The sequence below is a fragment of the Callithrix jacchus genome, chromosome 10 (genome assembly GCF_049354715.1).
Source record: "Callithrix jacchus isolate 240 chromosome 10, calJac240_pri, whole genome shotgun sequence".
Lineage (NCBI taxonomy): Eukaryota > Metazoa > Chordata > Mammalia > Primates > Cebidae > Callithrix > Callithrix jacchus.
The window spans coordinates 28,911,901-28,938,496 of record NC_133511.1 but is presented as its reverse complement, the minus strand read 5'-3'; the positions used below and the strand labels follow the sequence as shown (position 1 = coordinate 28,938,496).

At 36.4% G+C, this 26,596-nt stretch overlaps 1 protein-coding gene and 1 pseudogene across 5 annotated transcripts in view; one reads left to right on the top strand and one right to left on the bottom strand.

The window, feature by feature from the left end:
• The window catches only part of ARHGAP32 (Rho GTPase activating protein 32), a 320,343-nt gene that overhangs the window by 63,844 nt on the left and 229,903 nt on the right, over positions 1-26,596 (top strand). The window lies entirely within an intron of this gene.
• Positions 16,707-16,807, bottom strand: LOC118145933 (U6 spliceosomal RNA; annotated as a pseudogene).

Sequence of the window (26,596 nt, the reverse complement as noted above, 5' to 3'; positions counted from 1 at the left end):
ATTAAAGCCAAAATATATATTTTTTCCTTTCCCCTTTGCTCCCAAAGTTTATTCATGTATTTCGTTGTTAGTATCAGTCACACTTATAAAAACTCCCTATCCTGTGTCATATATAGACCCTTCCTTTTGGCTTAGAATTCAACTGTAGTGATTTAAATCCACCACCCACCACACACACACACGCATTCTTTGTGCTCCTGGACCCTCCAAATGGTGAATAAACATATTGAAGGGATTTCAGCTACATTATTTCAGTTAATGATATTCTGATTTTAAAAAAAGTTACACTATTCTATAAAATGTTCCAGATATAGGGGAAATATATTCATTGTTAAGTGATCTGCTCTGTTTGATCTAGTTTTCTAAACTAATTTATGCAAGTGCTATAGTTTCAGAAACTTCATTTGCCCAAAATAGAACGACACTTTTTGTCCATGAGTTTTAGGGTAGAGAGATGTGTTTGAAAACTGTATTGCCAGGTTTTGTTTTTTCATGTCAAAGTGGTTATGGATTCTTCTGCTTGAAGCCTGGCAGACTAATTATCTGGGATTGAGAACAAACATTGTGTGTGTGTGTGTGTGTGTGTGTGTGTGTGGTTAATGTGAATATTAATAACCTCTGGATGTTAAGTTATTTTTGTTTGTAAGTAGGAGCATGTCTCTTTTTTCTCTCTGGGAGACAATTATTTTGTGGCAGAAAAAGTGGTCTGACTTGTGAAAGCTTTAGGCAAGAAGTCTAAGTGCTTATCTTAATGCATAATATGCTAATGTTATTGAAGTTATCACAAATGCAAAAAGGTTGAAAAATTATTGGAGAAATGATATTTCTGGGCCAGAAAAATAGAGATTATGACCAGCTAGTCTGAGAGATTGCCAGATGCTTTGATTTTTGCTGGTTTGCAAGTCTTTAATTCTCTACTCTTTTGTGCTGCTTATGTGAAGCATAGATTGCATGACAGATCTCAGAAGCAGCCGCTACATAGATTTAAAGTTTCTTGTTTATCATTTGTGAGGATAGCAATACTAGAAAAATTACCAAGAAGGTATCTCAGCTTGAACTGAGTAAAAGAGAACAGAAGGAAAATACATGCTTTGTAAATTCATAACCATTTTTATCATCGATAATTACAACTGAATCAACATCATGGATAAAGAATGAGAAAATGATTTTTGTATGTATAATCCCATGTACTAGCAACTGAAATTTGTATTTATTTCACGATAGGAAAAAAGTATGCCTTTCAAAATAAAGCTATTTCTGTTTGAAATAATGTCCCAAATGGGAGAAGAATTCTAAAAAGTCAGTGATCAGGTTCTTAAGAGCATAATCTGAGGTTGAAATCTAATTGAATGCAGTGCCTTATCCCAAAATGGCCCACTGGGTGGTTGATGGAGGGTATAAAGGGTTGTCTCTCTTGCCCTTTCTCAATTCTGAAGGGCCATGCTAACTTCAGTGCTCCCTGAAGTGTTGGCCATGGCTCTCTCATTGGGTCTGTGATGAAGTTCAGCTGTTAACTTCTTCCTTTGCTCAATTTCGGTTTCTTCTCCTTACAACAGATGTTCTTCTCACCGGCACTCCCTAATAAACATTCTACTTGCCAAATGTGTCAGAATCTAACCTGCAGTATCCACCTTGTGTTATTATGAGATTTTACTTTTTTATTGGCTAGGAATTGTAATCCTGAATAGTTTTGTTGTTGTTGTTGTTTAAATTCAGCACTAGGTGAAATTTTCTCCAGTGTGTCAGATGCCTTCATTTGGAAAATATTTTATTCAGGCTCCTTCTCCCCATTCTGTCTTCCTTTGGTATGTCTTATTCCTTCCGTTTTCTGTCTCGTCTCTCCTGCCTCCTTTTAGAGTTCTGACATTGCCATTTATATTAATATAAATTTGTATCTGAGGAGATCAGGAAAGGGTTCTTAAAGGAGATGACACTTGAGCTAATTTAGGACAAATAGGATATTGTGTAGGGGGCTGTATGTGTATGTGTGTGTGTATGTGTATGTGTGTGTGTGTGTGTGTGTGTGTGTGAGATTAGTTGCAGTAGGAGATGGAGTGCATTAAAGATGTAGGGAACCATCTCTCTAAAGAACTTGAAACAGCTTGATAAAGGTGGAGAGTTATAAACAGTTCCTATGACTGATTGACAGAAGAAACAATGTTAAGTATGGAAGGGCCAAAGTATGTATATCATTTGAGGAAGTTTGCACTTCATTCTTAGCAGTGGACTACTAATTCATAAATTTGTCTTTTGTTCTCAGGATCAGCCTTATAATAAATAGGTATTATTTAACATATTAATGTAACATGAAGTGATATTTAAAAAGTTTTGAATTTGCATTAAGCTAATGACTTAAGTGTCAAGAGATTTTAAAAGTAGGTATCACAGTTGGTTTTGATGTTTTACCTGAGAGTCTGCACGGTAACAAGAGCAGCTTATAAGCAGTTTACTATGTAGTTGGTACTGTGTCAAGTCCATTGTGTACATTGTCACACTTAATTTTTCCAGGGTCATTCTCAGTTAGTTCCTGTTAGTCCAACTTTGCAGATAAGGAAATTAAGGCCTAGGTTAAGTAGCCTGCTCAGGGTCCCACAGTAATCACCATGTCTGAGATTTGAACTCAGGTTTGAACTCACTACTAAGCTAGTGCTTTAAACCACTTTGCAAAGCTGACTTCAGTGATGTGTATATGCCTGTTTCTTTGACTGGAGTATTTATTTCAAAAATCAGAAGAATCCTTGAGGAGTATTTCAATACTTGTTTTCTTAGTCATTTCTTATTTAAAATCTTCAGAAATTAGAAATGGAGAGTAGATAGTGCTGAACTTTTTACTTTTGAGTATATTTTTCTAGGGACGGTATAAAGACATCTCAGGCAGTTATGTGAGTCATGATATATAAATTACATAGTATATGTGTACATGGTCATACAAGTTAACTCTAGAAAATGCTAAAAGAAGAGAGTTTTTTTTTTTTTTGGAGTTGGAGTCTTGCTCTGGTTGGCCAGGATGGTCTTGATTTCCTGACCTTCTGATCCGCCTGCCTCAGCCTCCCAAAGTGCTGGCATCACAGGCATGAGCTACCGTGTCTGACCAAGAGAGAGTTCTTTTATACTGAACTTTAAAAAAATAAATACTGATTGGGATTTAACATCTTCCTACCACTTAGGCAGTATTAGATTTTGGTAAGACTTACCCCTTGGCATGGCATAGCCCCAGGGTGACCTATCTTGTACTGCTGTTGTATATCAGTTTGTTGATGAACCTTATATATGGTTTGTGTTACTCTCATGGCAGCTTTGTTTCCAGAGCATAGATAACAAGTTTCTGGATTACTTATAACAATAGCTAACAAGAAAGGGGGAAATACAGGTTTTGATATCAGACAGGGTAGAATTTAGAGCAGAAAAGATTTAAAGAGGCAAAGAAGGAGATTTACAATAATTAAGAGTGTACACTGGTTATTTATGCTCCAGAGAACGTGGTATTAACAAACATAAAGTCAAAACTATAGATAATAAGGAAAAATAAAATATTGGACAAATCAGTAGCTAAAAATTAAGTAAGGATTTAGAAAAACCTGATGAATATGAGGTATATTTAGTTAAAATAAATTTAACTTTATGCTAAAAAAACAGAGCACTCCGTATTTTCAAGCTCTCTTGGAACATTACAGATCATATATTGGGCCATTAAGAAAACCTCAGTAAATTTCCCAAAATAGAAATAGTTGAGGTGGAATAAAAGTAGAAATTAATAATTTTAGAAAAATGCTTATAAAACCAAATCACTATCACTGGGCAATTAAAACTCTGTAAATAAATTTTTTAATTAAAGAGAAAATTTAAAAATTGTAGAAAATGATAAAATGTATTAGAACCTGGGGGACTCAGCTAAAACCCTATATATAGAAAGATTGCCTTTTTTTTTTTTTTTGAGGTGGGGGTCTTATTCTGTTGCCTAAGGCTAGAGTGCAGTGGGTGGTGTGATCTTGGCTTACTGCACCCTCTGCCCCCTGAGTTCAAGCAGTTCACCTGGCCCACTCCTGAGCAGCTGGGATTACAGGCGCTTGCCACCATGCTGGGCTAATTTTTGTATTTTTAGTAAGGTCTGGATTTCTCTAAGCTGGTCTCTAACTCCTGACCTCAAGTGATTCACCTGCCTGGGCCTCCCAAAGTGCTGGGATTATAGGAGTGAGCCACCACACTAGACCTTAAATACACATATTAATTAACAAAGCATTAGAATAAATGAATTACACATCTAACTCAATGAGAGACAAAAAGAATACCCAAATATATTCAAAGAGAACAGAGGAGGATTTGAATAAAGACTGATTGGTAGGCTGATAATGGCCTGTCATATATGTCCATATCTGAATCCCTGGAACCTGTATGTTACTTTGCATGGTGAGTTTGCTGCTGCTGCACCAAATTAGCACAGACTTGGTGGCTGTAATAGAAGAAATTTATTATCTTGGTTTTGGAGACCAGAAGTTCGAAATAAGGTGTGGGCAGGGTTGTCCTCTTTCCAGAAACTGCAGGTGAGATTTATTCCTTGCCTTTTCTTGCTTCTGGTAGCTGCTGGTGTTCCTGTCACTCCAATTTTTGCCTCTGTTTTCACATCGCTCTTTTCTCCTCTGTGCCCAGACCCCCTCTGACTCTCTCTTACAAGGATTTAGAGACCACCTGCATAATCCAGGATTATCTTCTTCTCATCTCAGAATTCTTAATTTATTCAAGTCTGCAAAGACTCTTTTTTCAAATTAGGTTACATTTATAACTTCTAGGGATTAGGACATGGATGTATTTTTGGGAGCCATATCAGTTTGCCATACATGGCAAAAGAGACTTCACAGATGTGATTAAGCTAATGATTTTGAGATAGGGAGATTATCCTGGATTATCTGGGTGAGCCCAAAGTAATCATGGGGATTCTCAGAGAGACAGGAGAGTCAGGCTGTGTACCAGATGTAATTACAGAAGCAAGAGGTTGGACTGATATGAGGAGGGGGTCATGAGCCAAGGAATGTAAATGGCCTCTAGAAACTGAAAAAGGCAAGGAAACAGATTCTCCCCTCTCCAGAAGGAACCAGCCCAGCTGAAACCCTGACATTAGCCCAGTGAGATTGATTTTGGACTTCTGATCTTCATAATTGTAAGATAATACATTTCTGTTGTTTTAAGCCATTGAATTTGGAGTGACTTGTTACAACAGCAATTGGAAACTAATACCATGATCAAACCAGAAGTTAGTATGTATAGAATGCTGTGAGTGCTAGGATGTGTTCTAAGCACTTTGCATATATGAACTAATTTAGTTCTCAGAATTCCTTTATGAGGAAAGGAACTGACTGTTATTGCTAAATGGAGGCACCAAAACCCTACTCCTAACCAAATCCTAGGGAAACCTTAACCCTAGGTTTAGGAAAGGGTAAAATTAAAGAGAGATGAGGGCTGGGGATTGTGGTCCCCCTGTGGTTGGAAGAATAGCAACATGTGAGTTATTATGAAGGGGTGGAAGGAGCCTGCTTAGAAATAGGAGAGAAAGTTGTAACACCAGAGTGGAGTATGTGGCTCATTGTCCTTTGAGGTATATGCACTTTGAGTGCTCCTAAGTGGCTGGGGTCAGCTGCATGCAGTTTTCTTCATTCACTTGGTTCGGGGATGGACAAACTGTCCTGCCTGTTTTGGTCAATAAAGTTTTATTGGAAATCAGCCATGCCCATTCATTTACTATTGTCTGTGGCTGCTCTCCTACAAAGATGGAGTTGAGCAGCGGTGACAGAGACCATATATGGTCCACAAAGTTTGCTGACCATACCTTGTGCTCCTGTCAGATGAAGTCATGCATAAGCAAATGCTGAATTCATGCTGTATTCACATTGTTTTCTCATTTATCAATCAGTTTGAAACATATTTGCATCTTCCAAGCAAATGTTGTAGCAGAATTGTCTCTACATGAAATGTAAGACTGTAGTCCAGGTCTGGAGAGCAGAGTGAAGGCAAGGAAGGAGAGACACCTTCCTGAAGCCCTTGGAACCCCCTCAGCCTCTCTGTGCTTAAAGTGAGACCAACCCTTAGATAGTTTGAGTTACATGAGTCAATAGATTTATTTTCATTCAAGCTAGTTCTAGTTATGTTTCCTGTCACTTAAAATAGCAATTAAAGAATCTTTTTATTTTGGAATAATTTTAGATTTATGGAAAAGTTGCAGATACAGAACAGAGACTTCTCATTCATATTCGATTTCCCCCATTGTTAATGTCTTACATTAGTGTGATATGTTCATCACACATAATGAACCAATATGGATATATTATTGTTATCTGAAGTCTGTACTTCATTTGAATTTCTTTAGTTTCTTCCTACTTTTCTGTTCTCTTCCAGGATCCCATCTGGGGTGCCATCACCTTGAATCGTCATCTCCATAGGCTTCTCTTTGTTGTGACAGTTTCTCAGACTTTCCTTGGTTTTGATGAACTTTACAATTTTGACTACTACTGGTCAGTTATTGTGTAGAATGCCCCCCAGTCTTGGTTTGTCTGATTTTTTTTCCTCATGGTTAGACTGGAGTTTTGGGTTTTTGGGAGGGGTCTGCAATTCTCTTTTAGAAATTACTGCTTGAGGTATAAGAAAACAAAACAAATATTCTTACTTACAGGATTTTAAATAATTTTTATTAAAAATTATTTGAAATATCTACTTTCCCTCTACAAAACTATATATTCTCCTTCCCTGTCTCTTCCTGACCTCATTTAATACCTCAATTTATTATCCCCATAGTTTGTTCATATGATTTGCCATTTTGGCTGTCACAGACCACTGTTTGGATTTGAAGTTTGTAAAATGGCTTGTGTAGCATTATAAAAATGTTGCACTATTAGTAATGTTATCTACGACACAATTCAAGATAAGGGAAGCTGACATTTTCAGAAGTTTTGTCTGTATTACATTAAATGATACTAGCAGAATTTATTATTATGTAATACAGCATTCATTTACTATAATTGAGATTGGCCACACTGTTTTTAACATGTCCTGCAGTAGCTTATGAGTATTGTTATGACATCTTGGAATCATGTATCAGTGACTTTTCTCCATTACTGTTACACACCTGCTGCCAGTTGCAGGAAATCTCATTATATTGTTACCTGCTGTCAGTTGCCTTTGGCAAGTAGTTCTGACAAATGGAAGATTAAAATGTAACTGCTGTAGGTGGTAAGCTATGTTCTTGGTGTCAGTTAAAATACCTCCTGAGTATTTTTCTGGTTTAACTCAGGAAGCAGTGATTTTGTCCATTTTCAGTGAAAGGTGAGTTTCATTGAACGTAGCACATCCTGTTAGTGACTTAGGGACATCTCTTGATTACCCTATATCTTAGTTTATGTCTTTTAAATTTCAGACAGCAGAACTACCAAGTGAATACAAATATATGAGGCTAGACAAATGGAAATGCATAAGTCTTATACTGTATTTTATTTGAAATGTAATATTATGAAAGATAAATCTTTGTGGTTTGGAGAATAATAAAGTATATATATTCTTGGGACAAGGTGAAGGACAGATATACATATAATTTGATATACAAATTTACGTTTGGTGGCTGTAATAAGGTTTGTTTACATATATGTGTCAACACATGTATATATATGTAAACAAACCTTATTACATATATATATATATATATATATATATATATATATATATATAAACAAACCTTATTTAGGCTACCAAACATTTTATATCTATCTATCATCTATCTATCTATCTATCTATCTATCTATATCTATATATTTGCACTTAAATTAAAATTTTGTTGTCTTAATGTAAGTATTCTGGATCACAAATTTAAAAAAATTATTTTGGATACATAATAGTTGTACATATTTATGGGGTACATGTGATATTTTGATACAAGTATATAATGTTTAATGATCAAATTGGATCACAAATATTTACACAAGTTATACTATGAATTTTTGCAGACCATTTTGTTTATATAGTGTAACTTGCTCTAATTGCCATCTAAAGTGTTATAATTGTACTAGACTATGTACTATTGGAACAGTAACATTCTACCAACTATGGGAGATTTATAGAAGTATTTAAATAGGAAATATTACTGGGAAAAACATAAATTATGTTGAAGTAAATTAAGCAGTATAGTTAGTATAATGATATTGGTACAGCTTTAATGAGAATAATTTGCTCCGGCTGATTTAAGAATTCCAAAATAAAAAGTCAAAAGATGATTGTGACTTGCCACCTTTCAGAGTGACAGAACTGAAATAAAACTTTGTATATGTGCATATAACACAAACACCAATATTTTTACTTGTTTCCACAATAAGAGCCTTGTTTTCATATTGGGCAACTAGTTGGAAAATATAGTTGGTTGTTATATTTTTATTTCCACTCGTTCAAGCCTCTTATTAATCATATATGGCTAATGAACAGACCTTCCATATTTGAACTGATCATTCTGAGAAACATGATTAAATATGGCTGTTATACAATTTCAGTACTCATTTTTCTTTTTTTCTTTTTTTGAGACTGGGTCTTGTTCTGTCACCCAGGCTGGAGTGCAGTGGCATGATCATAGTTCACTGAAGCCTTGACCTTCCAGGCTCAAGCAGTCCTTCTACCTCAGTCCTCCAGGTAGCTGGGACTGCTGGCATGCACCAGGTATGCCTGGTTAATTTTTATATTTTTTGTGGAGATGAGTCTCACTGTGTGGCCTAGGCTGGCTTGGAACCCCTGGACTCAAGTGATCCTCCCACCTCGGCCTCACAAAATGCCAGGATTACAAGTGAGAGCCACCACACCTGGCCAGTTTTAGTACTTTCCATTTAGGATTGATATTTCTTTTACTTCAATTATTTGTCATTGTGGAAAGTGAAAGCATATTTTGGGGGCTTCATTTTTATGCTTTTTTTCTTATGTAAATGCCTGATCATTAAACACAATCAACTGTGGAAGTTTTCAAATGCAGATTCTAGAATCAGTCTCTAGAAATCCATTAGGTCTGTGTGAGGGTGGGGGAATCTGTATTTGTTTTTTAAGTTACACAAATGGGTGTGGGTGATGCCTGGTCAATTGTAGGAGCCATTCATAGCATGCTGACTTTTGGCTTGTGTAGAAGGCACTGAGAAGAGTATGGAATGAGTAATTGTTCTATTGTGTTAGATGCCCAGCACTTTTGATGGAAACAATGTTATTCTACAGAAAGACTTGAAAGATCTGACTGGCTATAAAGTATGTATATGAAATACTGCTACTGGTTCAAAAACATTTTTGTACAATTATTTTTGCTATAATTGATATATATTTTGATAAATCTTATGGTTTTAAAAGTCATATACTTTAAAAATTAAAGGTATGGGAAAAATGGAGTTGCACAAATCACTCAAAATCTATACAGATTACTAATAAAAGCAATGGCAATCTAGTAAAAAAAATAGCCCCATTAGTTAATAAGACATGCCAGAGTCCTAATAAGTAAAGAAATATTACAGTAAATATAGGATTTTATCTTTAAAGGTGGTTGTTGCTCAAAAGGGATACAATGAAGGTTTGAGGCTGATAGATTACAGAGATTAGGACAAAGTACACAAAAATGAGGAAGTACTATGCACAAAGCCCTATCAAGACATAGTAAGTGACCAAACTGAAGTAGCAACAAAGTGGCATGAATGAGCATCGTGTACAGTGCAGCAGTCTCCTGCAGTTCACTGCATTGGCTTGTGTCAGTGAACATTATGTTAAGCTGGACATACACGGTCAAAAAGTATGGGAAAATTAGTTATATGTAATCTGAGTTATGTTGACGTCATTCCTCTATTTACTAAGTTTGTATGAACTAATTCGCTTTATGCAAAGGAGTTATAGCAGAAAAGATATACTTGGTTAGTGATCATTTTGGGGAATAATTTAAGTGCATAAGTGGTTAAGTGCATAACCTCTTGAGTCACACTCAGAGCTCCACAAGTATGTCCTTGTGTAGATCACTTAATGTCTTTTTGCCTGTTTCTCTTGTATTTTTGGAAGTATTGTGGGAAAGCAGAAAGGAGAATGCTTTGGGCTGGGTAATAATTTGAAAATTTCTCAGAGGAGGAAACATTTAAAATGTTTGTTCAAATGTAAACTAAAAGGCAAAAGCAAACATCACTTGTAGATTGTGTGACTTTGGACATGCTTCAGTTTTCTCAGATGTAATACAGGGACAGTTTTGTTTCCTTTATCACATCACTAGGTTCTTGTGATGATCGGAATTAAAATGAAATACAGTATGAAAATTTTGCCCTACAGTTCTAAGATAGAAGAAAGAAATACAAATTTCTAGAGTTTAGTTTCCTAGTTGACTTACGAATAAGACTATTTTCAAAGTTTCTTCTCACTTTGACCATATTCAAATGTACAAAATCCCAGTAAGTGCTAATAGTTGTTTAAAGTGTTTGTCTTCTGACATGAATGCTTATCTGGCTTCTCATTCTTTTCAGTGTTAGTAGCCATTGGCCTAATTGTTCTTTATTGTCACAGACATCTGCATCAGATATTAGGCAATAATTTCAGAGATGATAGCCTAACAAAATTGTGAATAACAGCATAAGAATTACCCCCAAGTTGATTCACAACCAGGGTTCGTGCAGTTGAGCATTCTGTCCCCTTGGTGTTACTTCAATAATATTTTGAGGAAGAATATTGGTATCCTTACTGATATCCCCTGACATTCTGTTTATGATTTATGTCTTTCATCTGTGAATTTTTAGTTTCCTAAAAAGCTTTTCAGTTTATAAGTGGTATTCTTTGTTTTCGAAGTTTATTATATTTGATAAAATTTAAGTATTCATACATTGAATTGATTTTATGATCTTCAGTTTTATGCTTTTAAAAGTTAGAGAGGAAAAATCTTTTTTACTTTTCTTTGCCATCACTTTTTATAACTTCATTTTTTTTTGTTACAAAATTTGTAAACCAGAAATAGAACCAGCGTTTAGTTTTGAGAAAAATGATGGTTTTACCCAGTGGGTGTTTTCTGTTTGCAGTCTTCCAAGCCATTTCTGGCATAAGAATTCAGCTCCTGTCAAGGCATGTGCAGTAAAGGTACCCTTTCAGGTGCCTAGACAAATTAGTGCTGTCTATTTGTATTTAGTTTCCTACTTCGTTTTTTTGCTTCTTCATTGTCTTCCTCTCATACTGCCCTTAGCTGACCAGAGGCTCCATGCCATCAGCCCCTTTCCTCTCTAGTCTCTAACTTCTTTTGTGCTGCTGATTTCAACTAAATTAAGTTCTAATTAAAATAATTTTCACCTTAAGGTTTGAATGCTCAACCAGTTTGACACTCTCAAAGATAATTTGCTTTCAAAATTGTTATCAAAATAAGTCTCTAAATAGCTTATGATTCATTGGTACTAATGAGATTGTGTGTATCCTCAAACTGTTTTGGGGCAGAGAAAAAATGTCAAGAAACTCTTCTAAAGCCATTCTTTTGAAGAAACAATCTTAAGAGTTTTTTCCTTGGAAAACAATGCTGTTTAAATGACCATATTTTCTTGTGGTGTATTCATTTCTTGGAATGTGTTACATCTATTTTTATTATTAAGCTCTTTAATGTTAGACTATATAGTTATTGAAGGATTATAGCGAATTCAATTCTGAATACTTTCTGTTCTTTGGAAAGTTTAGAACTCTAAAGTTTCTATTTTAGTTGGAAAATTTCCACTCTTGTCACTTGTTATTTGCTTTGCAATATATCAGATTGCTTTGAAAATAGTAAACTGCAATACTAGTTTAAAGTGGTATTTTCATTATGCTGGTACATATTTTGTATTTCATGTTTGGAAATGACAGAATAGATGGTCATCACTGGCCGGTTGTTTGAAGGTGGCAGAACAAGCAGTGCATGATGAGTTGTTTTTTCCATTTGTTTACTTAACTCCTCCTTAGCCTCTGGATATATTTGATCCTTTCAGAGTCTGTTACTTTCTTAACTGTTCTTTAATCTGAAGGTTCTGGTACACTGGCCAAGGAATGAATTAGATTAGCAAACATACTAGATAGACTTATCAGTAGTCATAGATTGTTCAGTTGTGTGGAGATAATGCCCTTCTTCTTAGTAGATTGTGTAGGAGGACATAGAAATGTCATCGATGGTGGGAGAGGACAAAAGAGCCCCTTTTGGTTACAAGAAAAACATTAGAAGCCTCTACATGTGCCATACCTTGGATGGCTGCCCCATTTATACATGCTTAAAATGTTAAAAGAACAGATTATTTCTGGCCCATTGGTTTCTTCCTTTGTATTTTCTATTGCTTTACTATTTTGTTGTTCTTTTGATTAATATTTATTTTAGAAGGCTTGTAGAAATGGCAGAAGACATCAAGGTAAGCCATTCAGTAAAGCTTTTAAGAATTAATGACTTAAAGGGAATATAAGTGCTAGAAGAACCCATAGAGCAACACTATTGAGATATAATCAGCAAGATAAAGATTGTCAGAGAATATATTCAACCTGGTTTCTTCAACCATATATGATGCTAAAAAAATGGAGGAAGGGGAAACTTTAAAAAGACTTATTTACCAAAATATCATGGGTAAATAAGTCTTTCTGAGTCAAATGAATGAGCTAGTTGAAAAAAGAAAAAACAATGGCTGGGTGTGACATCCCTGGCCTGTACTCCTAGCTGATTGGGAGATCCAGGCAGGAGGATTCTTTGAGACCAGGAGTTTGAGATTAGCCTGGTCAACATAGCAAGACTTACTTCATAGCTACAAAAATTTAGAAAATTTGCCAGGCATGGTGGCACATGACTGTAGTCCTGGCTATTCGGTAGGCTGAGGCAAAAGGATCACTTAAGCCCATGAGGTTGATGCTGCAGTGAGCTATGATCATGTCACTGCACTCCAGCCTGGGTGACAGAGTGAGACCATGTTTCAGTCAATAAATTAATTAAAACAAAGGTTGAAGGCAGTTGGAAAAGTTTACCCTGAGCGGATATTTGTGGTAATTGAGGGATTAGTGGATTCCTAAGATAAGGTAATATTTTTATTTAAAAAATACTGTATTTTAGAGATACATGCTGAATTATTTATGGATGAAATGATATGATATTTAGGATTTGCTTATATATCATCCAGTCAGATGGGGATGGAAAGTAGAGATGAGATTTGCCATCGTTAATTGACAAAGCAGGGTAATAGATACCTGTTGGTTCATTATTCTATTATTTATACTTTTGTAGATGGTTGAAATTTTCTGTAATAAAAAAGTTAAAGTATTTAAATTAAGTGGTGTTTGAGGACATACTAAGTGTTTAGCAGTGCTGTAATTGCTTTGAAGGATAGCATTATAGTATCGAGCATATATCATAAAAAAATAAAGTAGTAAGTTGAATAAATGAGATTTCTTCTTCTAAAAGAGTTAAACATTTTACTAGATACAAACTTAGATTCGCCAATCACTTTTCTTTTATTATTATATTATGCTTTGTATTTCTTGAACATCTCCTGTTTACAGATACTGTGTTATACAGGACTTTATATATTTCATCTAATTACTTCAACAATGTGGTTGGGTATGATTACTCTGCTCAGAAGAGGAAATTTAACTTCAGAGATTTTCAGTAAATTGTGCAAGGTAATAAGTGGCACAGAAGGAATTTCAATTGTCTGAGGTTCTTAAATTAAAAAATCCAACATCATTTCTAAAATGGAAACCATGGATGCTCCAGGGTAATACTGTTTCCAGTTGCTGTGTATCTTGTAACTTGAATAGTACCTGTAGTAGTGAAACAGTAACTTAGTGAATTGCATATCAGTAAGCAAAATTAGAATACTGATGTAACTTGAAAATTCTCAGTTGACACTAAAAGACAGCCTTATTACTTTGCAAGTAATGTTTGAGACATCAGAGAATATACTTTGTATTAATTGTTCATTTTGAAAATATAACATAACCCCACAGATGATAATATTGATGTCTGGTTCTAGCAAAATCAGAAGAAATAGGCAGATATTAAATTCCTAATTTATGCATTGTTCAAATTTAAACATAAATCTGTATATCTTTTAAAGAGCTACATACATTAAATTTCTTTTTACTTCCCTATTATATTTTATTGTTCAAAAGATTCACTTTAATTTTGGAGTGGATAAAACTTACCAGAATATATTTTGATAACAAAGGATAATGGGAAAAATGCTTCCCTGTTTCCAGAAATAAATGAGCAGGCAGGAACTTAATTCTTCTTCATAGGAAAGTAAAACTGAAGAATTACTGATACCAGAATAGTGATATACTTACTGTAAATCAAAGTAAGATAACCTCAAATTAATGTTTAAAAGTACAGCATTTGGCTTCTGTTACTTGAGGACAGGATGATTGTGATTTGAGAAAGATGCCTGTAATTTTATAAGTCGTTGAATGGTCTCTAGTACTTTCAGTAACCAGCCATTGTTGATTCCTATTTTTACTCTTGAATCCTCTCTGAGAAATAGCAGAGGAGCAGGCAGAATAATATAAGTACCAAGTTGCTAAAATTACTTCAGTCTCAAACCAACTTCAAAGCAGAGTGAACTATCCTGGTAAGGATACCAGTAAGTAAACAGTGGATTGAAAACATTGGATTTATTTATATTTATTTAACTAGTTTCATGGGAGAAACTATTCTGAATTTATGCAATACCTTGAGCTTTCCAAGCGTGAAAACTTAGTACAACCATTTTTTGTTTCATAGCCTCACCTCTAGTGATTTCATCCTAGTCTCTCCTTGACCTCTCCCCAGACTTTTCACCGAGGGGGGAGTCTACTTAGATCATTTGCTTTCTCCCCTGATTATTCATTGAATTTATATTTAGAATTTTTATTTGCAGTATCATTAACATTAGGAGGAGGTTCAGTTACCGTGGTGATGAGGAGTATGGTTATATACAGTTTTTATATATATACAGTTTATACATATGATAAGACCACGATTTTCTAAAGTCCTAAATACGTAAAAGTAATGTAGCCAATGCCTTATCTCATGGACAATAGCATATTCAATCACAATTTTAGCTCGGGAAATATTATTTCCTTTAATTCAACATTATATATATTTTATTTTTATATATTATATTTAATTATGTATTTTATAGATAAAATATGTATTATGCATATATAAAATATGTATTATACATATATAAGGATATGTATATATGTAATTTTATATATGTATAAAATTATATGTAATGATGCAATTTTGTGTGTGTGTGTGTGTGTGTGTGTGTGTGTGTAAAATTTCTTTTTAGATGGGGGAGGGGTCTCTGTTGACCTGGCTGGCATGTAATGGCACAATCACAATTTACTACGGTCTAGAACTCCTCGGCTCAAGCAAGCTTCTCGAGTAGCTGAAATTACAGGTGTGCACCACCATGCCGAGCTAATTTTTTTTTTTTGTAGAGACAGAGCCTCGATTTTAAACTCGTGACCATAAGCGATCTTCCCACCTCAGCCTCCCAAAGTGCTGGGATCGCAGGGTAAGCCACCACACCTGGCCTAACATTATGTTTAAGAATTCTTTTTTTTTTTTCTGAGACAAAGTCTTGCTCTGTATCCCAGGCTGGAGTGCAGTGGCACAATCTCGGCTCACTCTAGCCTCCGCCTCCCAGGTCCCATTTCAAGTAGTTCTCCTGCCTCAGCCTCCCAAGTATCTGGGATTACAAGCATGGGCCACCATACCCGGCTAATTTTTGTATTTTTAGTAGAGACGGGGTTTCACCATGTTGACCAGGCTGGTCTCAAACTCCTGACCTCGTGATCTGCCTGCCTCAGCCTCCTGAAGTGCTGGGATTACAGGCATAAACCACTGTGCCTGGTCATGTTTAAGAATTCTGAACCTTCATTATTTTTAAAAGACCTTTTACAAAATCAGTTGTGACATAATTAGTCTCTAATTTTCAACACTATACTTTTACCTTAATTAACTGTGGCCCATTTTCCTCTTTTAGTCCTATAGATTCATTTTCAGATAGAGATACTGTTCTAATATCCAATGTTCATTTAAAAAGATGGCTGGCCAGGTATGGTGGCTTCCACTTGTAATCTCAGCACTTTGGGAGGTGGAGGGGGGTGGATCACTAGAGGTCGGGGGTTTGAGACCAGCCTGACCAACATGGAGGAACCCCATCTCTATTAAAAATGCAAAAATTACCTGGGCGTGGTGGTACATGCCTGTAATCCCAGCTGCTTGGGAGGCTGAGACAGGAGAATTGCTTGAACCAGGGAGGCAACATTGAGGTGAGCCAAGATAACATCATTGCACTCCGGCCTAGGCAGCAAGAGCAAAACTCCATCTCACCAAAAAAAAAAAAAAAAAAAAAAAAAGGTGGCTGATTCTGATAGGTTTTATTTATTTATTACTTTACTGGTGTTTTTTGTTTTGTTTTTATTTAACTAGTACATGTACATGTTATACAAGTTGCTAGAAAAATTGTGACTTGCCCGAGATTTTATTTAATATATGTAGTAATGCTGATTTACTCTGTAGACGGAAGGTAAAAAGGAGTAGTCACTTAGACTGCTAAGATGGTTGCTTAGCCAGTGAGAGACATTTCCTGAGATCACTAGATTCAAATGTATCTGATAAAGCAATTATTTTTGTTATTTATTGAGTCTGCCAGTGGAATTCTGAAGTTGATGTAACTTGCTTGTTCTGTGTGCCGTAGATGTATGAGTTGTTCTCTCTAGCCACTGACTAATTTCATCCTTGCGCAGGGGCCATGCTAATCTCTTTATCGTTCCAATTTTAGTATATGTGCTGCTGAAGCAAGCAGTACTTTGAATTCATTGAGTGGAATCTGCTAATGGTGGTAGCATGTTTTTTTATTTTCCCCTGAGCATTAGAACAAAATATTTCTGAATTGGCTTTTGTGACCTTTTTGAGAAAGGAAGCAATGAAGCAAAGTGATGTGGCTTATGAATTCAACAGTAAATATCGAGTTGCAATCCTTGTACTTATGGCTGTTGTGGGTACTGTATCTTTTTATTAATGTGGTTTAAATACCATTGATTTTGGTTCTTCATAGGTTAGTATGGGAAACATCTAGACAAGAAATGGACTTAATTCTTGGTATATAAATTTATTTCATGATTCTGAGATCCTGATATGAAAAGAATCTCTGTTTAAGTTTTCTTATTTAGATTACTTGCATGATTTTACTTCTTGTTTTTGCTTTTTCATATTCTTTCTATTTTTGATTTATCTTGGTCAATTTAAGAATATTGCCTTCTTTATGCATATTGCCATCATTTATTTTTGAACTTATATTTTCTATTCCTGGGACCTAGATTTTTCAGTTGTTCAATTCTATGTATTTATTCCATAAACATTTTCATTGACTTCTGTGGTATATAGGATAGAAAAACAGCATCCATCTATTTAAGAAAAGAAACTTTGGAGTGGATCTTTTAACTCATGCTGTTAACTTCTTTAAACCTAAAAAGTTAAACAGTGAATACATTTTTATGTTAGAAAGTTAAAAATACGTAAATAAGTTTAAAGAAGGAAGTAAAAATCATCTGTATTGTGTTTATTCTTTATTTTTCCAAAGTTTCTTTTATGCATGCATGTATTAAAATATGATTTTTCTTGTCAGTATATTATATGTATGTATGTATGTATGTATGTATCTGTATATGTATACAGGTATATATATATACACACACTCAAATATATATACATATATACACACAGATACATATATACACACACAACATACATATACAGATACATATATATGTATACAGATATATGTATCTATATATGTATAGATATATAGATAGAGAGACAGCAGGAGCATGCAAGAGAGAGACAGGCTCTTGTTCTGTTCCCCAGGCTGGAGTGCAGTGGTGTGATTGTAGCTCACTGCAGCCTCAAACTCCTGTGCTCAAGCAATCCTCCCACTTCAGCTTCCTCAGTAGCTGGGTCTACAGGTGTGTCCCACAATGCTTGGCTAATTTTTAAATTTTTTGTAGAGATGGAGTCTCACTCTGTTGCCCTGGTTGGTCTTGAACTTCTGGCCTCAAGGGATCTTTCTGCCTTGACCTCCCAAAGTGCTGGAATTGCAGGTGTGAGCCACTGCACCTGGCTGTGTTTTTGTTTTTTTCTTTTAATTTAACCACTACATGTAAATGTTGTATTTTAGTGTCTGTTTACTGTTACTAGAAAATTCACCACTGGCTTCAGATTTTATTTAACAATTATATACAGTACTTTTGATTTATCTGTAGATATAGATAAATCATAGAATCAAACTCTGTAGGGTTTTCTAATTATTTTTTTGGTTACTGATATCAGACTATAAAGCAGTGGTTAAAAATTGTCTGGAGAGGGTCTAGTTAGGTATACTGTTGTAGTATTTTTCTACAATATTTACATGAGATGATGATTATAGAATGTATAATAATGAAAGGCACTTGGTTAGTGATCCAGTGAAAGCATAGCCTGAGATTATATGTTTGTTGAAAACAGTTTTCTACATTAGTAATAAACATTATGTACTTTTCAGACTTGAATACCAGAAAGTATACTTTTAATCTTTGCTTATTACAGTGAAAGATACAGGACTTAAAAACAGAAGACTATGTCAGTTGAATTTTGAGAGTGCTTATTCATACACTTGTGAAATTTCCACTTAATATCACTTATTAAGAATACTGGAACTGACATGTTGAATTGTCTTATGATCTGTACTTACTTTGTAATCCTCATATTAATGTGATGAAGGAAGAATATGAGCTTCTGTTGTAATTGTTAATTTGCTATACTTCACATTCATGGAAGGAATTCAGATAATTAGAAAATAACTTATTGGCTTAACAGGGACTTGTTTCTTGTTTTTTAGATTAGTACTCTCTTTGAAATAACAATAAAACCCACAGAGTGATAATACTTTTTGAAAGCCAGAGATTTACAGATTAAGATATTTTTCTCAATTTTTATATAATCACAGTAATGAAAACATTTTATGGTTTCAGTGACAATAATGATGACAATGGCTATAATTTATTCAGGACTTCATACTGTGAAATACTATAGCTTTATTATATGCATTGTTTCTATTTTATATGTTAACCTTATAAAGGTATCATTTTTTCAGTTTTAGGAATTAGCAAACTGAGACTCAATTTAAGTTGCTTGTTGTATTAGTCAATTTTCTTGCTGCTGATAAAGACATATTTAAGACTGGTAATTTATAAAGAAAAAGAGGCTTAATAGACTCACAGTTCCATGTGGTTGGGGAGGCCTCACAATCTTGGTGGAAGGTGAAAGGCACATCTTATGTGGCAGCGGACAAGAGAAAGAATGAGAACCAAGTGAAAGTGGTTACCCCTTGTAAAACCATCAGATATTTTGAGACTTATTTACTACCACAAGAAAAATATGGGGGAACCACCTCCATGATTCAGCTATCACCCACCGGGTTCTTCCCACAACATGTGGGAATTATGGGAGTTATAAAACAAGATGAGATTTGGGTGGGCACATGGCCAAATCATATCTTTCTGCCCCTGGCCCCTCCCATATCTCATGTTCTTGCATTTCAAACCAATCATGCCTTCCCAACAGTCCCCCAAAGTCTTAACTTATTTCAGCATTCATTCAGAAGTCCAAAGTCTCATTTGAGATGAGGCAAGTCCCTTCTGCCTATGGGCCTGTAAAATCAAAAGAAAGTTAGTTACCTCTTAGATGCAATGGGGATACAGGCATTGGGTAAATACAGCTGTTCCAAATGGGAGAAATTGGCCAAAACAAAGGGGCTGCAGGTCCCATGTAAGTCTGAAATCCAGAGGGCCAGTCAAATCTTAAAGTTCCAAAATGATCTCCTTTGACACCGTGTCTCACACCCAGGTCGCACTGATGCAGGAGGTGGATTCCCAAAGCTACAGCTCTGCCCGTATAGCTTTGCAGTGTATACTCTCCCTCCTGACTGCTTTCATGGGCTGGTGTTGAGTATATGCAGCTTTTCCAGGCTCACAGTGCAAACAGTTGGTGGATCTACCATTCTGGGGTCTGGAGGACGGTGGCCTTCTCAAAGCCCCACTAGGGCTCTGTGTGGGGGCTTCAGCCCCACATTTCCCTTCTGCTTTGCCCTAGCAGAGGTTCTTCAGGAGGGCCCTGCTCCTGCAGCAAATTTCTGCCTGGATATCCAGGTGTTTCCATACATTCTCTGAAATCTAGGTAGAGGTTCCCAAACCTCAGTTTGTAACTTTTGTGCACTTACAGGCTCAACACCACGTGGAAGCTGGGAAGGCATGGGGGCTTGCACCCTCTGAAACCATGGCCCAAGCTGTATCTTGGCCCCTTTTAGCCATGGCTGGAGCAGCTGAGACATAGGGTACCATGTCCCTAGGCTACACAGCAGGAGGGCCCTGGCCCTGGCCCTGGCCCACAAAACCATTTTTCCTCCTAGCCCTCTGGGCCTGTGATGGGAAGGACTGCCACCAAGATCTCTGACATGTCCTGGAGACATTTTCCCCATGGTCTTGACGATTAACATTAGACTTTTGTTATGCAAATTTCTTCAGCTGGCTTGACTTTCTCCTCAGAAAATGGGTTTTTCTTTTCTATTGCATGGTCAGGCTGTACATTTTTTTTGAACTTTTAGTCTCTGTTTCCTTTATAAAACTGAATGCTTTTAACAGCACCCCAGTCACATTTTGAATGCTTTGCTGCTTGGAAATATCTTCTGCCGATACCCTAAATCATCTCCCTCAAGTTCAGAGTTCCACAGGGGAAGGGTATGGATAGGATATCACACAGCAAAACAGTTGTGAATTAAAGCTGATGTCAATGTATAATGATCCAGAATATATCAACATTCCATAATAAAGAAGGAAACAGTTGTTTCTTAAAAGTTAATTATTTCAGTGGAGGAAATACCTACAATAATGATTATTATAAAAGCAAAGATATAAATCTAAATTTTGAAAGAATGCATACATAGTATAAAAATGAATAATGATGAATGACATTTTTACATTTTATATTGTGCTTTGTACATTTGGAGGAAAATCTTCAGTCATTGGAAATATTTTAGAAGTATTCTTGCTTAAATTTTCTTTCTGATACAGTTATATGATATGTACATATGTATTACAGAGAGCACATATTATTCACATTTAGAATACAACATTTTCTGAGGAATTTTATATTTATATTCATATTCATAAAGCAGTCTGTGGACAAAGCTTGGTGCCCCATTAAGGAGACATTATTGACCCCTTGGCTATGTGCCATGTACTGTATTGAACAGTTTTGACAAAAACAGTTATGATACTATGATGGGAGAACAGGAACAATGAAATGAGAGCATCAAGACCTTGGTTCTACTGCTTTGCTGTTGTTTTGCTGTGTGATATCCTGTCCATACCCCTCCCCTGATAGTAAACCCAAATATATACTGCATTCAGCCATGTAGATATGGGTATTGGATATAGAATTAGATGTAGGTCAGCATTTCAGCAGTATCATGGCCCATCCCCCAAGGAAGAGAAAATAATAAAACTATGAGATCAGGGACATCTAGGCTTATGAGTGGAATGTGGACCAAGATGCAGACCATATAATCCTCCTACAGAAGTAAAATTTCATATGGTGTGGTTAGGTTTGGATTTTTGAAAAGTATTTTTATTTATTTATTTAGAGATGGAGTCTCGCTCTGTCACCCAGACTGAAGTGCAGTGGCGTGATCTTGGCTCACTGCAACCTCTACCTCCCGGGTTGAAGCAATTCTCCTACCTCAGCCTCTCGAGTAGCTGGGATTACAGGTGCCAACCACCACACCCAGCTAATTTTTGTATTTTTAGTACAGACAGTGTTTTGGCATATTGGCCAGGCTGGTCTTGAACTCCTGACCTCAGGTCATCTGCCTGCCTCGGCCTTCCACGTGTTAGTATTACAGGCGTGAGCCACTTCACCTGGACTGAAAAGTATTTTTAATGCAAATTTATGAACTGGATAATCCTGGAGAAATTATTATGCTACGTCTTAGTTTCTTCATCTCAGCCATATGATGGCTCCTGCCTCATAAGGTGGTTGTGAGAAATATATAATTTATTATGTTTAAGCCTTAATCCAATTCTTGGGACATAGAATCAATGTTCAGTGTATGTAGTCATCACTTAGTATCCATGGGGAAATTGTTTCCAGGACACCCTGTGGATACCAACATCTGTCAATACCCAAATCCTTTATATAAAATGTTGTAGTATTTACATATTACCTATGCACATCCTCTCATATACTTTAAATCATCTCTAGATCACTTATAATAACTAATACAATGTAAATGTTATGCAAATAGTTGCCATACAGTATTGTTTAGGGAATAATGACAAGAAAAAGCCTGTACATGTTCAAAACCGATATAACCATCTCTCTTTTTTCCCTGAATATTTTTGATTCAACCAAGAGGTTGAATTCATGGATGTGGAACCCATGCATACAGAAGCTGTGGGCCAATTCAGTATGCTGTGATTATTACTACTTACCACTGCTACTAGGAAAGTAAGCCACTTTTAACAATGTTTCTTTTGGAAACAATTCATTCTGACTTGTGACGTTTAAATTGTTGCTGTGAGAATGCTTCTCTCTTTGCTACAGTGGGGTTAGGTGTTTCCCCTCCTATCAGGTTCCCTACTTCTTGGAGGTAGATGAGAACCAGCTAGTTTGAAACTGCCGCTGGTAATTCCTGTGATTTAGGTCAAAGACTCCAGCACTATAAAAGCTTGTTGGGAAAGTGAAGGCTGATCAGGATTTAAACAAATCAAGAAGAAAAGGAGTTAAAAATACCTTGTGGTCTTCAGCAGTTTCTAGTTCCTCTCTCACATGCCAGGAGCCAGAGTGATGGACTCAGTTCCATCCTTGCCCCTGCTGCTAACCATCACCTTGTTGATTCTGCTGGATTTTCATTAACTGCTGGAGAAGGGAACAGAAAACAGAAACACATGTTGATTTTGAATGTAAGAACATTTTTGAGACAGAGTTTTGCTGGTCATCCAGGCTGGAGCGCAATGTTGCGATCTGGGTTCACGGCAGCCTCCAGCTAGGTGGATGAATCACATGAGGTCAGGAGTTTGTGACCAGCCTGACCAACATGGTGAAACCTTGTCTCTACTAAAAATAAAAAATTAGGTGGGTGTGGTGGTGGGTGCCAGTAATCTCAGCTACTGGGGAGGCTGAGGCAGGAAAAATAGTTTTGAAAAACTTCTGACAACAGGATCAAAACTGAGAACAAGTCTTAGAAGATGTGCACATCAAACTGTCCATCAGTGTTCTGTGTAAAAATACTCACAGCTTACTTTTTCACTTTTGAAAGGCTTGAAGTGAGGGAAATCAACCATGATAAAGAACAAAAGAATGATTACAAAGAAAGGTGAATAGATTCATGAAAACACTTTGAGGTCGGACATGGTAGCTTATACCTGTAATCCCAGCACTTTGGGAGGGGGAGGCAGGTGGATCACTTGAGGTCAGTAGTTTGAGACCATCCTGGCCAATATGGTAGGAAAACCATCTCTACTAAAAATACAACAACAAAAACAAAATGAGCAAGTGTGTTGGCATATGCTTATAATCCCAGCAACTTGGGAGGATGAGGTGGGAGAATTGCTTGAACCTGGGAGGTGGAGGTTGCAGTGAGCCAAGATCATGCTTTTGCACTCCAGCCTGGTAACAGAGAGATACTCCATCTCAAAAAAAAAAAAAAAAAAAAAAAAAGAAGTCACTTTACTCCAGCCTGGGCGACAGAGACCCTGTTTCAGCAAACAAAACAAAATAACCCTCATCCCCTGTGAAAAAACACTCTGAAGGAGTTAGAATTTTTTAGGACAAAAAGAACTATATTCTTAATGAAATAATATTTTAAAATCCAGTTATTTACTGAAGGTCATGAAAGGTTCTATTTAAAATTAGTTAATATTTTGGTAAGGATTAATATGTGTAGGATGTGGTGAAAAACTATCTTTTTTTCTTTTTTTTTTTTTGAGATGGAGTTTCACTCTTGTTGCCCAGGCTGGAGTGCAATGGCGTGATCTCAGCTCACTGCAACAACCTCCACCTCCTGAGTTTAAACGTGTCTTTCTTTTCTTCTTCTCCAGCTATCTGTTTTTTTCCTTGGAGATAGCTACTGGTACTGGTCCTCTGCTTCCATAGATAGTCTGCATTTGTAGTCATGTATGTTTCTCCTAACTCCTCATTGAAAACACAGATGGCAGCATAGCATACTGCACATACTATCCTATATTTTTACCCCTGTCTTCTTTGCCCTAATAGTATGCCTTAGGCTTTGTTCCATATGATGACCGGTAGGGTTGCCTTGTTGTCTCATGTACTTACTGTGTAACATTCCATTCTATGGGTGTTCTGTAGTTTGTCTAGTTTTCTGTTCCTCAGGAAGTTAGGTTGTTTTTGCTATTCTGTTTTGCTACTAAAACATCTACCAGAATGAATGTTCCTGTTTGCCTCTTACTTCTACTTGTAAAAGTAAGATGATTTCCTAAAAGAGAAATTGCTGGGCCAAAAAGATGTACATTCTGAATTTTGATTTTGCTAAATTGCCCTGAACACATGTTGTACCAGTTTAAACTCTGACCAACATTGTATGTTTCTTTTCCCATGTCCTCTTTCTGTTTTTTAAAACCTTTTAAAATCTTTGCCTGTGTAATAGATTTTTAAAAAGTCATCTTTTTGTGTATTATTTTACATTTCAGTTACAAATGAAGTTAAATACTTTTAACTGTCTTTTAAATTTCTTTTATATTTATATCTAAAGATTATGTTTATGCTCTTCACTTATTTATCTTTTGAGTTCTTGGGTCTTAGAAATTTGTAATAACTTTTTATATATTAGATAAATTATTCCTTTGTGATATGTTTCAAATATTTTTTCCTCAACTTGTTTGTATTTTAACTTTGCTCATAATGTTGTTGCTGTTGTTTTTGACTTAAACAATTTTATTTGAAAAGATTTTAGGCCAGGTGTGGCGGCTGATGCCTGTAATCCCAGCAATTTGGGAGGCCAAGGCAGGCAGATCACAAGGTCAGGAGTTTGAGACCAGCCTGACCAACATGGAGAAACCCCATCTCTGCTAAAAACACAAAAAATTAGCCAGGCTTGGTGGCATGTGCCTGTAGTCTCAGCTGCTTGGAGGCTGAGGCAGAAGAAATGCTTGAATCCAGGAGGTGGAGGTTGCAATGAGCTGAGATTGTGTCCCCGTATTCCAGCCTGGGTGACAGAGTGAGACTGTTTAAAAAAAAAAAAAAAAGCCAGGTGTGGTGGTGCATACCTGTAATCCCAGCTACTCAGGAGGCTGAGGTAAAACCTAGGAGGCAGAGGTTGCAGTGAGGTGAGTTTGCATCATTGCACTCCAGCCTGGGCACCAGGAGTGAAACTCTTGTCTTTAAAAAGAAAAGAAAAGAAAAAAATATATATATAGATAAATAAAAATATAAAATACAGGGTCTTGCTGTGTTGCCCAGCCTGGAGTGCAGTGGCATGATTATGGCTCACTACAGCCTTGAATTCCCAGGCCCAAGTGATCCTCCCATCACAGCCTCCTGAGTAGTTGGGACTACAAGGTGCACCACCACATTTGGCTGGTCCACCCCTGCCCCTACCATAGAGATGAGGTCTTACTATGTTGCCCAGTCTGGTCTCGAACTCCTGAGCTCAAGTGACACATTCACCTCAGCCTCCCAAAGTGTTGGGATTACAGGCATGGGCCACTGTGCCTGGCTCTTTATTTTCAAATATGAAAATTCAGGAAGACATCAGTGGATGCCTTCTTAATTTTTAATTTCATCAGATAGAATGGAGGGTTAGGGCTTTGCAATTTGTTGCTGCTTACTAAAGACAGATATCCCTGAATCTCTAGCTTGTCAGTGGTTTCTGTCAACATGGCTCTTTTCTTTTCTTTTTTTTTTTTTTTAAGATGGAGTTTCCCTCTTGTTGCCCAGGCTGGTGTGCAGTGGCACGATCTTGACTCATTGCAGCCTCCACCTCCTGGGTTCAAGCAGTTCTCCTGCCTCATCCTCCCGAAGTGCTGGGATTACAGGCATGAGCCACCACACCCAGCAACATGGCTCTTTTCTAAGTAACAGTTGTGTTGCTGACAGTCATAGATGCTGTACTTTCATTCATTTCCCAGCAAGTCATTTTATTGCCACCATGGCTTTGCAGTTTCAATGTGTAAAATGTTGCATGCTTTTATTTAATGTGATCTTTGAAATTGTGACACTTTTTTCTTTCAAGGACGATGGACAAGCCCAGCTTTTATGTCTCATTCTGGATAATTGAGCAGAGGTGCATATGGCAGTCCTAACAGAGAGGAAGGAAAGATGGGTGTAATATTAGAAGGCATGAATCTAGGCAGGACCCTAGACCATACTTACCTTCTTTACTTATTGTGAGCCTTCATAACTGTGAGATCTATAACTGGGCTTCTCATGTGCTTGGCCTGTGGATGGTGTTATTTCTAGTTTTCTGTTTACCTTTCTGGAGTCTGAGATCACAAAAGGATACAAATAAAGCCTGCATTTTGAAAATACCTATTTTTA